The 18,371-nt window shown below is 34.2% G+C and overlaps 1 pseudogene; it reads right to left on the bottom strand.

Annotated features, from left to right (window-relative positions):
* Positions 1-17,760: 17,760 nt before the first annotated feature.
* Positions 17,761-17,859, bottom strand: LOC132315218 (small nucleolar RNA R71; annotated as a pseudogene).
* Between the last annotated feature and the right edge of the window lie 512 nt (positions 17,860-18,371).

Below are 18,371 nucleotides of genomic sequence, written 5' to 3'. Positions count from 1 at the left end.
ATCCCACCCGTTATTTGTTGGTTTTTTTTTTTTTTTTTTTTTTCCCTTCCCAATTTGTGTTTTTCGCAATTTATTAGCAAAAAAAAAATTTAATGTTTTGTTTTGTTCCTATAAAACATTTAATAGGATTATTATTATTATTATTATTATTATTATTATTATTATTTTATCTCGACAACAAGCACACACATGGATATTATTATTATTATTATTGGTGTAAAAAAAAAAAATTTATTATTACTAGCAATATATATAAAAATAAGAGTTAAGTGTAAAAAACTCTCCTCTACTATCGATATAGTGTAAAAAGGTCCCTCCATAACATAAAACCCAAATATATTATCAATTTTGTGCAAATAGGCCCCTGGAGACTTAAAATGACGATAATACCCCCACTTCAGTTGAATAAATTAATAATTATAAATTCAGGGCAAGTAAAATAATGATAATACCCTCAAGAAGCCATTGTATCCGAAACCTTGTTTTTATTTTCAAAAAGCTTACACCATATTCAGGGAAAGGACTCCTTCTATAAAAAGATGCAGATGGAGGAACTTAAACAAATTACTGGTTCGCGAAAGTAAGATTTCCCCTTTTTTCTCCAAGGGCCAGATTCCTTATTTGATTTGTTCTTTTGTAACATACCCAGCTTTTCTTTCTCATATTAGTATCTCTATGATTACAATATTTACGTTTCCTACTTTCCTAATCTCAAACAATACACATTGAATAGTTACCATTCACATCAGTACCAACTCATGCATATATGTTTTGTGTTGTGCACACAAATTTCGTATCTGCAAATAAAAGAAAAAAAGAGGGGCAAATAGTAATTTATTAATTTGTGAAAATTTGAGTACAATCCTCTGAAATATTATTTACAAAAGAAAGAAAATATCCTCTGATTCGATCTCCATTGTTGGTTGGATTCAAGGGCTTTTGGAGCTTGATCTTGAATCGAATTGTTGACAATCTTCTTCAAGTATTTGTAGTTGAAGAAGATCGCCGATGATTTCTGATCAAGGGCTGACGAAGCTTAATCTCGGACAGTATTGTGTGGTGATTCGTCAAACTTGTTGAATTACGGAGAAAGAACGGCACGATTTTAATGTGTTTATTGTCCTTTGTTGAATTTGAGGAAGAACGGCATTACTTTGGATGTGCTTGTTGTTCTTCCCCTTCAGAGAGAATTTGTTGAAGTTGGTGAAGAACGGTACGACTTTGGATGTGTTTATTGTTGATTACCGTGGAATTCTGATGAAGAATAACACAATTTGATGTGCTTGTTGTTGATCACTGTGGAGTTCTGATGAAAAACGGCACGATTTGATGTGCATGTTGCTCTTCGCCTTTAGGTTTGGATGTTGGGGATGAGTATTGACAGAACTTCTGTATTTCTCTCTGGGATTTCTAGCCCTCTGGATTTCTGAATCTCTAAATTTTTGGACCCTTGGAATTCTAAGTCTTTCAATTTCTAGACCCCTTCCTTCTTCCTCCATGCCTCTATTTATAAGCTTCTTGGATTAATAGGTAGATGACACGCGTCCTCTCCTAATAAAGACAAAATCATAAGTGGGTCGGGCCGGTTATATTGTGATAATTATCGATATATTGTGATAATTGTCCATAATTATTCCAAATATATTTTATTAGGAATAATTATCTTTTTATTTAATCACCTAAACTGGGCTAATTAAAAATTTTAAGTGGACCAAGTTTGGGCCAATTAAATAATTCAATTAAATGTCAAAACAAAAGTCCATTAAAATTTTAGTGTCTAAAAATTGCCCTCACTTCGAGTCCCACGTTTGGTCGGACTTGTCTCTTATTTCAAGTGGAACTTGAAGTATCTAACTTAGTCTTTTAAAATCCCTTTCCAATTTGAATTGAATTATACAAATCCCAGTACAAATAGGAGGTATTTTGAAATCCCTTTCCAATTTGAATTGAATTATATAAATCATAGTACAAATAGAAGGTATTTTGTTGTTTATATATATCACAAATGTTATAGGGTTTGACATCAATTTCAATAGCCTCTGAAGACTTATTATATTGCAACCTCTGAAGACTTGTTAGATTGCAGCTCTTGAAGACTTGTCAGTTTGCAACCTCGACTTGCCTCGAGCAAATAATTGGTTTTTTTTTTTTTTTGGTCTTTTCTGATTTTTGTCTTTTTCTGATTTTTGTCTTTTTCTGCTTCGTCTTTTTCAACTTTGTCTTTTATGATTTTCATCTTTTTCTACTTTGTCTTTTTTCTAATTTTCGTCTTTTTATGCTCTATCTTTTTCTACTTCATTTTTTTTTTCTTTGTCTTTTCTAATTGGTTTTTTTTTTGGTCTTTTCTGATTTTCTTCTTTTTCTGCTTTTTGTCTTTTCTGCTTTATCTTTTTCAGCTTTGTCTTTTATGATTTTCATCTTTTTCTACTTTGTCTTTTTTCTAATTTTCGTCTTTTTATGCTCTATCTTTTTCTTCTTTGTCTTTTTCTAATTTTTGTCTTTTCCGCTTTTTGTCTTCTTTCTTTTTTTTTTTTTCAAAATTTTGCAAAACATAAGATTGAGTCCTTTTCTCAAACAACACCGATCGAGCTTCAAATTTTATTTGTTTTTCCATCATAGTGGTATTCAAGTATTTTAAAAAGCAAAAGATGACTATCTTAGAGGGTGAAAGTGGTCGAAGAGGCCAAGGAACCACATTAAGTGTATCTGACTCACTTCTCGGTCGCAATGCCATCAAGTGACTGATCCTAACAATGAAAATTGTTCATCTCTTTGGACACACATTTGAATGCCTGATCCTGACAATTACTATTGTTTATCTCATTGGACACGCAAGGCTACATGCGAACTCACCAACTTTGGTTTTGATCAGATTAATGAAGAATCCATTGGACTTAATATTAAATTATCCATTTCATTAGACATGCAAAGGTACTTGCGACTTCACCAACTTCCGTTTTGATCAAATTAATGAAGAATCCATTGGACTTGATATTAAGTTATCCACTTTATTGGACATGCAAAGCCATTTGTGGCTTTACCAACTTCGATTTTGATTAGATTAATGAAGAATCCATTGGACTTAATATTAAATTATCTACTTCATTGGACATGCAAAGTCACTTTTTCCTTTTAGCAATACCTCAGCAGCGAGCATAATTTTTTTCTTCAACGACACCTCGACGGAAAACCAAATTTCCCTTTTAGTAATACCTTAGTGGCGAGCAGAATTTTCTTGGTAGCTATAGTCTGACGATGAACCAATTTATTTCTTCGTAGCTACACTTTGGTGGCGTGCTAAGTTGACAGGTGCGACAAGCACTTTTGATATCGCATAATGAGTGCCAACATCTTGATCACGAGCTAAGTTGAAAATTTGTGACGAGCGACAACAATATCTTGACAGTAAGCCAAGTTGATTAATTGCGACTAGTCCCTTTGATATCTCTTAAGGAGCACACTTTGCCATTTTGCAACTCTGAGGAGTTTTTTTTTTTTTTTTTAGTGGACTGAACTTGGAACAGGCCTCCAAGATGCCTACGTACCCTGAACAGGGATCAAGTCATCACGTAGTTCAATTTTTTTTTTTTCCCGAAAAAGTTTATATTGGTGTCAAGGAGTTTTTTTTTTTCCCAGACAGTTTATACTTGTATCAAAGAGTTCTTGATTTTTTTTTTTTTCAGGTAAACAATTTAAATTCATGTCAAGGAGTGTATTTATTTATTTTTGGAGACAGTTTAAACTCGTAGTTCTTGATATATATATTTTTTTCAGGTAGACAGTTTAAACTCGTATCAAGGAGTTCTTGATTTTTTTTTTTATTTTTAATTATATATATATATATATATATATTTTCAGGTAGTTAGTTTATACTCGTGTCAAGGAGTTCTTGATTTTTTTTTCCAAATAAACAGTTTAAACTGTGTCAAGGAGTGTCATCGAAAGTTTACACTTGTATCTAGGAGCACTTTAATTTTTATTATTCTTTAACTTTGCAAGAATAAAATGACAATCCAACCTTATACTGGAGGACACGGACTATCTCGTCACACTTTGAGGATTTTTTTCTTGGTTTCCTTGACTTAATGCCTTTCTTCTTGGTTTCCTTGACTTAATGCCCCCAGTGATTTTGCACTTTCGGTTGAAGTCATTGTTGTAGCATGGTGTATTCTTTGATCCAAATCTATCGAGATGATGTTTATAATAAAAGATGAAGCTATTTCGTTATCCGAGTTATGAAGTATATTGTTTTCTTCTTCGGACTCACTTCCCTCATCTTCTTGAAGGTTATCGGCTATATTAGGAACATTTTCCTTAGCACCATGATTTTCCATGCTAAGCTCCATGTCGTGGGCTCGAGTAACATGCTCTTCAAATGTGCAAGGATTAATCCTTTGTAGGATGTAAAGAAGCTCCCAGCGCATGCCTTTCATACATGCTTCAACTGCAGAAATTTTAGATAAACGATCCTTGCAGTCAAGACTTAGAGCTTGGCAACGGTTGATGTAGTTAACTATGGGTTCACCCTTCATCTGTTTTAGGTTAACCACGGTTAAGAAATTCTCATTCCATCTGCTCCCAACTGTCAATACCTTCAGCTTTGAGTTCTGTGTACCAATCAAATGCATTCCCTTTGAGGGAACGAACGAATTGCTTGACAAGGAGATCTCCGTCTGTACCAACATTGCCGTAAGTTTCTATAAAGTATGCAACATGTTGCTTGGGATTGCCTTTTTCGTCAAACTGTTGAAACTTTGGAGGTTGATACCTAACCAGCATTTTTAAGATATCAATTCTTTTTGTATAAAGCTTTGAGTACATATGAGCACTTTGAGGAACACCACTGTATTGTTCTCTTATGTAATTCACTATCATGTCTTGAAGTTATTGGATAGAAAGTGAGGTGATGGAGGAAGCTTCAATTCTTGGGTTAGCGGACATGTTATTTTGATCATCACTTGGAGTGGTCTCTGGTATGAAATTAAAATGAGGAACTCGGCCTTTGCTTAACTTAACATTGTCGTCATGCAATTTTTATTTTTCTGTCAGTGAGGCAATTTTCACATCTTGCTCCTTGAGAGTGTGTTGTAATCTTTTAATTGCACGGGCCATACTCGTCAATTGCTCTTCGTACGAGGTAGTACCTGTTATCATGACTGGCATAGTGACGGAGTCAGAAAAAACTCTTTGGCCTTGGGTAGACCAGCCTTAAACTTGAACTTGTGACTGGACCAACCTTTAAGGTTGTAGGATCCTTCCTCCTTGCCCCCAGTGAGGTGAAGGCAGTATGAGTTTGAGTTATTACTTTGACGAAACTGACTCTCATTATATCGTGCTGTCTTTTGGCAGGAATGGATACTTTGACCATGCTCCACATCAATGAACTTATAGAGATGTTTGTACCAATTTATGAAGTTACAACCTTCTTGCCACCTTTTATCCATCACGACTGCGATGTCCTTGGTATTCTTACTCTTTATTTGAATCTTATTGGAAGTCATAGATTCTGATGATGAATTTGGTGAGGATTTGATGTAGGAGAAAGAGATGAGAGGCAAGGGATGTCCCACTGGGTGTGCCAAAAATTTGTACACACAAATTTCATATCTGCAAATAAAAGAACGAAAGAAGGGCAAATAGTAATTTATTAATTTGTACAAATTTGAATACAATCCTCTGAGATGTTATTTACAATATATATATATATATATATATATATATATATATATATATATCCTTTGATTCGATCTCCTTTGTTGGTTGGATTCAAGGGCTTTCGGAGCTTGATCTTGAATCGGGTTGTTAACAATCTTCTTCAAGTATTTGTAGTTGAAGAAGATCACTGATGATTTTTGATCGACGGCTGATGAAGCTTGATCTTGGACAGTGTTGTTTGGTGATTCGTCAAACTTGTTAAATCACGGAGAAAGAATGGCACGATTTTGATGTGCTTGTTGTCCTTTGTTGAATTTGAGGAAGAATGACACTACTTTGGATGTGCTTGTTGTTCTTCATCTTCAGAGAGAATTTGTTGAATTTGGAGAAGAATGGCACGACTTTGGATGTGTTTATTGTTGATCACCGTGGAATTTTGATGAAGAACGACATGATTTGATGTGCTTATTGCTGATCACCATGGAATTCTGATGAATAACGACACGATTTGATGTGTTTGTTGCTCTTCGCCTTCAGGTTTGGATGTTGGGGATAAGTATTGACGGAGCTTCTGTTTTTCTTTTTGGAATTTCTGGCTCTCTGGATTTATAAGTCTTTCAATTTCTAGACCCCTGGATTTCTGAGTTTCTCAATTTCTAGACCCCTTCCTCCTTCTTCCACACCTCTATTTATAGACTTTTTGGATTAATAGGATGATGACACGTGTCCTCTCCTGATAAGAACAAAATCATAATTGGGATGGGCTGGTTATATTGTGATAATTATCCATATATTGTGATAATTATCCATAATTATTTCAAATATATTTTATTAGGAATAATTATTTTTTTATTTAATCACCTGGACTGGGCTAATTAAAAAATTTAAGTGGATCAAGTTTAGGCCAATTAAATAATTCAATTAAATATGAAAACAAAAGTCCATTAAAATTTTAGTATCTACATGTGTGTATATATAATTATATATGTATATATATTATCAGTACATATATACATCTGTGTGTATATATATATATATATTATATTTATACCATATATCTACTTAACAATTTTTATTATGTTTTTTTATTTTTATTATACTTATCAGTTCTATTATATATTTTTTTTATTATATTATCAGATTATTATATTTTTATTATATTACCAGTTTTTTATATTCTTTTATTATATTATATATATATTTTTATATTATCAATTTTATTATATTTTTTATACATTATCAGAATATTATATATATATATATTTATTATCAGTTTATTTGTTATATTATCATATTATATTATATTATCAGTTTTTATTATATTACCAGTTTTATATTTTTATTATAATTTTTATTATATCAGTATGTATATATGTGTTTTTATTATATTTTTATTATACTTATCAGTTTTTGTTATATTTTTATCAATTAATTTAGGTTTCATTACGAAGTACTTGTAATCGAGGTTTTTGGAAACAAATAATATGTAGATATGGAGAGAGGGAGAGAGAGAGAGAGAGGGTTTTGTAAACAAATAATATGTAAATGTGGAATAATATGTAGATATGGAGAGAGAGAGAGAGAGAGAGAGGTGACCAAATGGGTATTAAGGGATTTATATACACAAATGGGTGAGGGACAAAATGGGAATCAAAAGGGTAAAATAGAGTTTTCATATTTATTTTTTGTCAAAAAGTGGTCAGAGGGGCTTATTTGCACTTTTTTTTTTTGAATTTTACGGACTATTATACACATTTTTAAAAGTAGAGACTAGTTTTGCACAAATCCTATATATCAGGATTTTTTTTTGCACTTAACTCTAAAGATAACGGAATAAATGTGACAGCCCTGGGTTTTTTAACCTGGTGCATCAATGTGACCCGAAAGATAATTCGATAACGGACCCAAAATACGAAAGCGAAGATAAACCAACTTCTATAGAGATGTACGTCATTCCTATGACACCAACGTGACGACCCTCCACGAGTCACGGAACCAAAAGAAATCAAATGCGGAAGCGAATGATTTAAAAATTGACAAGTTTAACCCTAAGGTCAAAATAGTAATTTGAAAATAGAAATGGATGCTACCATGCATACCATTGGAAAGACAACGAAAAATTAATAAAGTTTGACTCAAGAATCACTTTATTTGGAATCCGGATGCAAAAAATATCAAGTCCCGAAGTTTGAAACAAAATTAAAAAAAATGCAAAGTATTAAGGTTAGGTGCGATCAATCGCATCACAAATGTGATCGATCGCATCACAAGTGATCAATGCCAGGTGCAGGTGCGATCGATCGCATCGCAAGCGATCAATGCCTCTGCACAGATTAGATTTGATAAAACCCCATTTTTGTGACCTAAATGACATTTTTTGGAAAAAATTTGTGAAATGACCCCCCCTAAAATCATGTTTTCTAGTCAACCATGTCAAGAGCAACTATTATTTTTCAAGTAAAATACCCAAAATGCCCTTATGACAGATTTGACAAAAAACCTAAAAAATAAAATTTGCTTCAAGTGTTCAAATGATCAAAAATGAAGTTGTGTGCTAAAACGATTGTGCACGCAAATGTAATATGTGTTTTAAAGTGTGCAGGAGTGGTTTGTGACTCCCAAATATGCCCGATACAAAATACGATGTATCAAACCTCAAATTTGCTAAAAATTTCATTTAAAATTAAACTTGAAACAACCGGATATAAATACATTCAAAAGACCGTTTGCCCTTGGCCACACATCATATATATTAAAAGAGTCATACAAAGTGTGTTTATACACATTTTACACAATCCGAATAGAAAATGACATATTAAAACCTTGAATTTTCTTAATTTATAATAATTAAACATACAGTCAAATAGCATAAAAGTAAAACGTAAAGTATTTGGCCCTTGACCTCATTACATACAAGTCAAATAGGTCTTAAAGGATGTACTTAAGTACATAATACATATCCCAAATTGAAAAATACAAGTTTTGACATATAAAATCGAAATAAAGCAAAAACATGCTAACAAATGCATGTAATGGTAAATGTCAAACTCATCAAGCTACGAGGCAAGTTCAAGGATGTTATGCATCCCTAAAACATGGTTCCTTACCTGAAAAATATCCTAAACAACGAGGGTGAGTAAACAAGTTACTCGTAGGAAATAAACATGCTTATAACTTAAAGTTTTACAAGTTTTTACAAGTTGATATAAATTAATCCATGTGGGTTATGCCGCCTAACGTCTATGTGCAAAGTGAGACTATAGGATCATCCTAACCTACATTAGAACATTCTCATCATAAACCATAATAGTTAAGCAATTTAAACAACATTAGAACATCCAATACAATGTATTAACATATAAATTCTCAAAGTAATCAACTTGGCATTTAAAATACGAAATCAACTAAGCGGATACTTGGACTTCACGCCGGAATAGAACTGGACAAATAAAGCCACTTTTGGGTTACTAGCCCGTAGGTACCTTCCCCTAAGTGCCCATTATAAAATAGGGAGCTCTCATATCTCTTGTACTAGAGCTGAGCCTTAGCCATAGTCAAACACAACGACATCCCCAATTTCCAAAATTAACAAATTGTGCAATAACGTATATACACATATACCAAATGCACTTAACCAAGTACCATGCACAATCAAGTTTTGGAATCACACAAGATATGCTCTAAGTCCTCAACTCCTATGGCATGTAATATGTCGAATCTTCAATGCGCGATTCGTTATACATAACCTCAATTTCAACAATATTCAGCATAATCATATAAGTATTCTATAAGCACCAAATCCACAATTTAAGTATGGAAACATCATCAAAGACATGATTAAATCCTTAGAACAATAATATTGAAATTAAATAAATTAAGGCAATTAATTTCTCAAGATTTCCAATAACCCCAAATGACTTCAAATCAACATATGTTAAGAGACATGTCATGATCATCACATATATCAAGTCAAATGTCTAATTAAGCCATTAGAACAATTAATTAAATTTTAATTAATTCATTTAATGAAAATCACAAGATTTCAAAACTCATTAAAAAATTCCACAATTAATATATGTTGAACAACAAATGATGGGCTAATTTAATAACATGTTTTTAGTCTAATCTAAGCATGTTACAATCATGTAATTAAATCATCATTTAATTAAAATTAAACACATTTATAGATCGAAACTAAAGACATGTATACAAGTTATATAAACCTCAAAAACATGAAATACACTAAGATTATAAACATGAAACGCCCCTTACCTCACTTTAAGGTAAAAATCTCAAATCACACAAAAATCAAACTACTCCGGATGCGATGAAACTTTGGGGTTATGACGGGGACAACGAAGAAAGCAAGTAGTCCTCTTGTGACAGCGCTTGAATCCAAACTTGAACCAACACCCCAAAACTCAAAGTGGTCAAAATTGAAATCAGGACGGATAGAAATCACCGCATCATCGATGCCATAAAAAAAGTCTTCATCAGAGAGGGGAGAATCAAAGAGGAAGATGATCAAAAGAGGAAAGAGGAGATGGCAGCCCCAAGGTTCATCAATGGTAGCTGGGAGCAGACTTGGGGTAGAGGAAATGAAAAAGTAGTCTTCTCTCTCCTCCACCTATTTATAATGTCCAAAAAGAGCCCCCGAACAGTCCAAACGGGTCCCGCCCGAGTTCGAAAAATGAAAATTGTCAAGACATGCTCAAATGGAGAAGGTAGGTGAACAAAAAAAGTTTCTAAATAGAATTATAAGATCAATGAAAGAAACGACATCGAAAATTGAGTCCCGAGCGAAAAGATATGCTCCTTACAAGATTGACGACTAATGAGGTTAGAAATTCCAAAATAAATGAAATAAAAATCCAAAAAAATATCTGGGAGTGCCTAGGTCAATAAAAAGTAAAATGGAACCCCTCACAAAGATTTGAGCCCAAAATGAAAACTTTTCTGAAAGCTTTTAATAATTATACAAAGACCCCTCCACTAAATATCTCAAAAAGTGAATCGCACAAAAGGCCTAAAATGAAATGCCATTCAAACAATACATTTATAAATATCCTAAATAAAAAATATCATCAAAAGATAATTACGAAAGACACCTCAAGCAAGAAAAATAATTTCTAAAAATATTTGCATTTACACCCCTACGGGTAAAAGTAAACATGTAACATGCTTTTCTACAAAAGTAAAAATGCGTATCATTTGGGAATCAAGTATAATGGATGTATACAAAGTCGAAATCATATCCAAGTATGACCCGATAGGTTACGCAAAATAAAAAGATAGTGAAAAAATGATGGAAAAAGAAAACTTGGAAAAAGTTAGGAAGAAAAAAGACCTGGTCATTACAACCTATCATCCTTAAAGAGATTTCCTCCCCGAAATCAGACACATCCTATGAAGGAAAAAATAAGAATCTGACACCATGCCACACCTAGGAATGGATCAACAAATACAACCGGACAACTCTTAAGGTCACAAGACCACACAAAGGAACAGGAAAACACCAAATCGTGAAACACGTCACCAATTGAATCGACACACAATCCTAACGGTTGGTCACAAACCTCATGCAATAATGAATGAGTGACAAGATGGTATGAACACCATGAAATACAGTTATAAACCCATATTATGATGTAAAAATGATAACAATGTGCTGGAATCACCGAAATCACATTCCACACCCACAATGATAATGTGCGGGAATCACCGGAATCATATTCTGCACCTATAATAATGATGTACTGGGATTACCGGAATCATATTTTGCACTTGCAAATATGAATGGGTGCCCTTCCACACCCTATGGATAACATTTATCCATCAAATATGTTATGCATGATATACATAAACAACTCCCGAACCCGATGATGACCATAATGAACCCATGGTCAAAGTGGCACACACAGTATGACCCACGCATGACAAAAATGATCTCAATGCAACAAAAATGTCTAAACTACTCAAATAGTAAATTAATCAAATACTTTAAAGGTATATAAACACATATGTGCTCAAATATCCACAACGATAGCATCAATACAAAAGCAAGTTAGGCGAATAAAAATCATCAAATACTCGTAATTTACCCCTTCCTGTCATGCTTGACACTTCTAAAAATCTCATGTAAGCCTAAGGCATAAACAAAATACCAATAGGGAACTATGTCCCTCATCATGAAATAACTACGCATATAGTGACCATATCACAAATCCTGGAATAAATATACATCATGTGTAATGACTCGGTCATTTTACTTCATTTCTTTTTTCGGTAATTTTTTTTTCATCTTTTTTCCTATTTTGTCCTTTTCTCGTTTATCATTTTTCCTTGCAAAACCTCACTTTTGTGTTCGGATTTGACTCCGGCTTTGCATACTATTTAATTTCCATGATATCTACATTTTTACTTTTGTAGAAAAGTATACTAAGTGTTTACTTTCCCTGTAAAGGGTATGGATGCATAACTTTTTGGTAATATTCATAACTTGTGGGGTTTTAGTGTAATTAAATAAAGTAATTATTTTTCATCTTGGGAACTATTTTGCAATTTAATTTGGAAGATATTTTGGAAAAATGACCTTTTTGTAATTTTTGAAAAGTGTGACAAGTCTCCTATGGAACCACTTGTTGACATTTTGGTGGAACCATTTGGAAGCTTAATCTCTTGACACATGGAGGGTGGAGATTCACCCATTTGTTGGCCTAGGATTAGAGCACTTGTTGGCTTAGATAGTTGACAAGTGTAGGTTAGGGATTTAGTGTAGGAAGGAGCCTTATATTAATGACAACTGTAGGGTTCATTTTAGGTCTTACATGTGTGTGTGAAGACCATGGTGTAGACTCACATAGTGAGTGGAGGAATGCTAAATCATTCACTCACCACATTTTAATTCATCTTCGTCACCACTTTGTTCTCAAACCCTAACCTAACCTCCATAGAACAAAAAGCTTGACTCAAGGCTTTGACTTCATTTTTGACCTCCTTCCACTCATCTAAGTCCTTTAAACTTGGAATACTTTTGCTTCCTCTCACTCTCCTTTACAAAACCCTAGTTTGGTTTTCCATTTAAAGCTTGGTTACTTTGATTTATAGAGATTCAATTCTCTATTGAGGTAGTGGGTGTTCTAAGTTATGTTTTTGATGTTTTATATGCTTTATATCTTGATACAAATGGAATACATGTCTCTAATCTAGATTTTAAGTGTGTAGTAAATAGTATCTCGCATGAAATTAAGCTAGGACATGATTTTTGGAAAGGCCATGACTTGATTCATAACATATATTAAATTGAAGTCATTTAGGGTTGTTTTAAAAACTAGAGAAATTAATTAATTAAATTAATTTTCATTTATATGTTCTTATGATTTAAATCAAGTTTTGAAGTAATATATGCAATGATTATGGTAGATTCCTTAACATATATTAAATTGAGCACATTTGGATGAGAAATGAAAATATAGAGGAATTAAGTATTTTGTGTAATTAATTTCCATCCTTATTGTATCAATGAGTTGAGTATCTATTTTGTGATGATTACCTATTTAAACCATGATTTTAGACGTGTATCCCAATTATGAGATTATGTTCTTAATATGGGTTAATATTGCTCTAGAATGTAATAAGTTGGATAGTGATGATTCAACATTCTTCATGCCATTTTAGTTGTTAACGTAGGGCATGTATTGTGTTTCCAAAATTGGTTTGTGCATGGTAGATGGTTTTACATTGTGTATATATGTTTATGCTAAAATATATACATTGTTACACAAATTGTTGATTTTGGAAACTTGGGATGTCGTTGTTATGACTAAGGCTAGGGCATGGTTTTAGTACGGGGGACTGTCCATCTACAAGTCTAGTGCGCACATAGGGAGGTTACCCATGGGCTAGTAACCCTAAAGTAACTATGGTGTCGGTTTGATCCGGCGTGATGTCCAAGTATCCACTTTGGTTGATTTTGCATTTTAAATTCCAAGTTGATAACCTTGTGAGTTTGCATCTTATTGCATTGTGTTGGAAGTTTCAATATCAGATAGCATTTTGGATTAATTTACATGAATTGCAAAGTTGTATAAGTTTAAGTTTTGCATGCTCATTCTGATGAGTGCTGAAAAGTGCACATTTAAACCCCTTAAGCTCCAGTATTCTAGAACCTTTATCTATCTTATTTCCCCATTTTATTCTAATTTCATGTTATTATCCTTTTCAGGTGCTTATCACAAAAATTAGTCAATTTAGCCAAATAAGAGTATAAATGAAGTTATCTCAAGCTGAATGGAAGATAGGAGCAAAGTGGAAGCAAAAGGAAGAAAAGTGTGGAAATTCAGCATGTTCGATCGATCTCAATATTCCTTTAATCGATCTGATGTTGATCGATCTGGACACTTCAAGATGAATACAAGCTTTTGTCCTTATCCAAAAGAATCCAACAAGTTTGATCGATCCAACCTTTCTTCGATCAATCGAAATTATTCGATCTTATCCACACCTACCACCCCACCTACCACTTTTGTCTCTTTTCCAAAATATCTCAGAGATTTGTCGTTATTCAAAAAGGCGCCGCTAAGGATGATCGATCTCTGCAGTATTCGATGGATCTCACCAAAATTCGATCGATCTCAACACAGTTCGATCGATTGAACCTCCTCAAGTCTGAAATAAAATAAATTCGAACTCATTAAAAGTTGGCTCATGGTGCAATCATTGGAGGGACCTTGGTGTACGAGCCCAGACCATTGGGTGTGACACTTGAGCTACCTATATAAGGATTTGGAGCTATTTTAAGAGCAACACTCAACATTCATCATATCTTGATATATCTCATATCTTGGAGAGAAGGCTAGAAACTAGAGAGAGTTTTTACACATTTTAGAAGTTATTCTATTCTTCTAGGGTTTCCATCAAGAAAGAGGTCAGTCCTACCATGGAGATTGATGAGCGCTGAAAAGTGCGTATTTAAACCCCTTAAGCTTAGGCATTCTAGTACTTTTATCTATCTTACTTTACCGTTTTAGATTGATTTCGTATTATTTCCATTTTCAGGCACTTATCCCGAAAATAAGCTAACTCAGCCAAATAAGAGTAGAAATGAAGTAATTCTGGGATGAATCAAAGAAAGGAGCAAAGTAGAGTAAAAAGGAAGCAAATGTGGAATTTCAGCATCTTCGATCGATCTAACATTAGTCTTCGATCGATCGAACTCCCATCGATCTCAGCACTTCAAGATAGACCCAAGCCATGATGCAATTTTCAGAGATCTCAAAAGTTCGATCGATCCAACATCATTCTTTAATCGATCGAACCTTCTTATCCTTATCCTAATGCCAGATCTTATCCAGCTGTACCACCCTACCAACCACTTTTGTCCTTTTCCCAGAAATATCTTCAAAATATCTCAGATTTGTCTTTATCCAAAAAGCGCCACCATTGAGGATCGATCAAGCCTAAGTTCGATAGATCTCAGCTATGTTCGATCGATCCAAGTCCAAGGTTTAATCGATTGAACTTCCTCCAGTGTGAAAAAGTTAAATTTCCAGCTCATAAAAGTTGTCCTTTATCTTATCATTGGGGAATATTTTGTGCACGACCCCAGCTCATTTTGGGTGTCATTTGACCTACCTATATAAGGATAAGGATTGCTTTTTACATAGGAAAGATATCATCTCATACTTTGTAGAACTCTTAGAGAGCAAGCTTAGAGGAGGAGGAGGCTAGAGACACCATTGGAGACTCTTCATCAACCAAGGAGCAAATCTCTACCATGGAGTTAGCCCTTGAGGATTAGAGAAGCACTACCATGAGTGGCTAGACATCCTCTTGGGGCTAGAGTTAGCCCCAAGCATGCTTTCTACATCTTGATTTTGTGTATTATTGAGGGATTAATGTTGTAATACATGTTTTGGCACTTTTATATTTATAGATCTTGTTTATTCAATGATTTATGTGGTTTAATGCTTCCAATTGATCATTTCATTCTATCCATATGTCTATGTATGCTAGAATAGATGTTCATGTGTTTGTCTCTATTTTTTGTGTTATTGGTGCATGTCTATGTGTATTAATGCCATAGATCTAGAGATTGTCAAAACATAGTGCTGAAAGGAATGCTCTTGTAATTTTCTAGATGGTTCATGCTCATTTCTTGATGGATTATACCTCTCTCTTAGCTTAATTAGTTTAATTTCATGTCATTAGCTTAATTATAGTTTAGTGGTAGCATAGTGGTTAGATGGGAGGATAATCTATGCTTGTTGTTTGATGTTCCATACTTTTGAATGCAATTAGCATATGTCTCTGACCTTGTGGTGTATTTGGCTTGTGAGCTTAATGAAAGGATTAATGACTTGCTAGATATATTATGCTTTTCACATGCTATTTAGACAATATATACTTAATTGCTAGATATATTGTGCTTTTCACATGTTGATTAGACAATGTATGCTTAATTGGTCACCCTTGCTAGTTGAATTAACCAAACACACACACACATCAATATTGCAACACACATTTCCCTAATTAGTCACTAGTTAAGGGTGTAGAAAAGCATTATTTGGTGGTGACTTCTAAACCTCAAGATCTCTCTCTCTCTTACTTACTCTTTATTGCATTCAATTATTTAGTTTAACTTGCTCTCTAGTTTAATCAACCAACCAACCATTTGTTTGATCACTTGACCTACTAACCCTAATAACGATTCCACAACCAAATTCGACTCCAATCCCTTGGGACGATCCCTACTTGCCCTAACTATATTTTTAGTGAAGGTAGTAGTGGCTTCTATAAATGTAAAACTTGACCCTCGCCTTCATGCACACTCTTAAGCTTGTGGTGCGGCGACAAACAACCAACAAGTTGTTGGCGCCATTGCCGGGGATTAGGCAACGTCGTATTTGTGGAATCAATTAGGAATTAGTACTCTTTTGATCGTGTCTTTACTTTATTTTTATTTTTCTTTTGTTACTTATTTTGTTTGTTCATCTTTGACAAGGAGCATTGAGTTAGGAGGCAAGCAAAGGAGCCACCAAGCAAAGGAGCTAAGCAAGCAAGGAAAAATACTAAAAATTTTTAAAAAATTGCTAAGCTAAGCTATAAATTTGGAGTTGAAGTGCTAAAGGACCTTTGTGAGCTTTTTCTTACTCAATCCCTTAGTTAAATCGTCGGTCCGCGTGGAGGCTTGTTTTTAATTTCGTAGATAAATCGTGAGCCCGCGTGGAGGCATTCTTAATTGTTCTTTGCATCATTGTTGTTAAAGCATAGGAGTATGGGTTAAGTGTTTGTGGAGGAAGATTCATTGAATTGTTGTGAAACCAAAGTGTTTGTTTATTCATTGTGTTTATGTGTTTTTACATTGTGCATGCATGGTCGTAGATCACTAAGACCAACTCTTGTCCCTCTTGATTTGCATCTTGAATCCGTAGTTAGAAATCCTAGGCGAAGAGGAAGTTCTAGTTCTACCCGATCCATTACATCAATGGAAGGCCATAATGAAGAGTATGTAGAGGACCTTGGTCATATAGACCAACAAGGTATCCTTCATCCAAATGTGCATCATGAGAAGATTCAAGCACCATTAGACATGCCTAGGCCATTCATTCACCAACCACAACAACAACAAGGCCAAGTTCCATTTGGAATGCCAAGGCCAATGTATGCTCCACAACCTCCCATCATTCAAGGAAATCAAAATCAAGGTGCCCATGTCGCACCTCAAATTGCTAATCCTCCACTTGCTTTAAGAGATCACTATGTGCCTAATGAATACAATGCACCCATATGCATTCAATTGCCACCATTTAGAGCACATCACTATGAAATTAAGCCACAAACCATTCAAATGCTTCCTAACTATCATGGATTTCCAAGTGAAGAAGCTTACAAGCATTTGGATGAGTTTCAAGAAGTATGTTCCACCGTAAAATATACGGACATGCCGGAAGAGGTTTTAAGACTCAAACTTTTTCCATTCACCTTAAAAGATAAGGCAAAATATTGTTTTAACAATCTTAGGCCTTTTTCAATCACTTCTTGGGCAGAAATGCAACAAGAGTTCTTAAAGAAGTACTATCCGGTTTCTAAGACCAATGCCATGCGAACCTCAGTTTGAGAATTTTCACATGGGGATGGAGAAACGTTTCATGAGGCATGGGAACGCTTTAATGAATTGCTTAGGAAGTGTCCACATCATGACATGCCCAAATGGCAATTAGTTCAATATTTCTTTAAGAGCTTATCGGACAATTACAAAGGCATGGTTGATGCTTCCATGGGTGGCTTATACATTGATAGGCATGAGGATGACGTGTGGCGTCTTTATGAGAGCATGAGTGAAAATTCTTTGCATAGAACATTATCATCCAAGAACGGTAGAAATTCACAAGGTAGGAAGAGTGTTGGCTTATATCAAGTCGACCATTCAAATGAAATAGCTGCCGAAATGAAGTCTTTATCTCAAAGGTTTGATCAATTATTGATTAACCAAAACTCGGCGAACCAAGTATCTTCCTTCCCTAACCATTCTCATCGTGCATCAAATGAAACATGTATGACTTGTTCTAGTGTTTTTCATTCTACTTATCATTGTCCTCATGGACAAGTGCAAATTGAACCTAATGAATAAGTCAATGCAGCTTTTGTGAACCAAAGGAACAATCCTTATGGTACTCATTATAACCCAAGTTAGAGAAATCACCCGAATTTCTCTT

The sequence above is a fragment of the Cornus florida genome, unplaced genomic scaffold (assembly GCF_030987335.1).
Source record: "Cornus florida cultivar Cherokee Brave unplaced genomic scaffold, ASM3098733v1 CherokeeBrave_3.0.0_Hap2_Chr06, whole genome shotgun sequence".
Taxonomy (NCBI): domain Eukaryota; kingdom Viridiplantae; phylum Streptophyta; class Magnoliopsida; order Cornales; family Cornaceae; genus Cornus; species Cornus florida.
The sequence above is the reverse complement of the archived record's forward strand: the minus strand, read 5'-3'. Positions and strand labels throughout refer to the sequence as shown.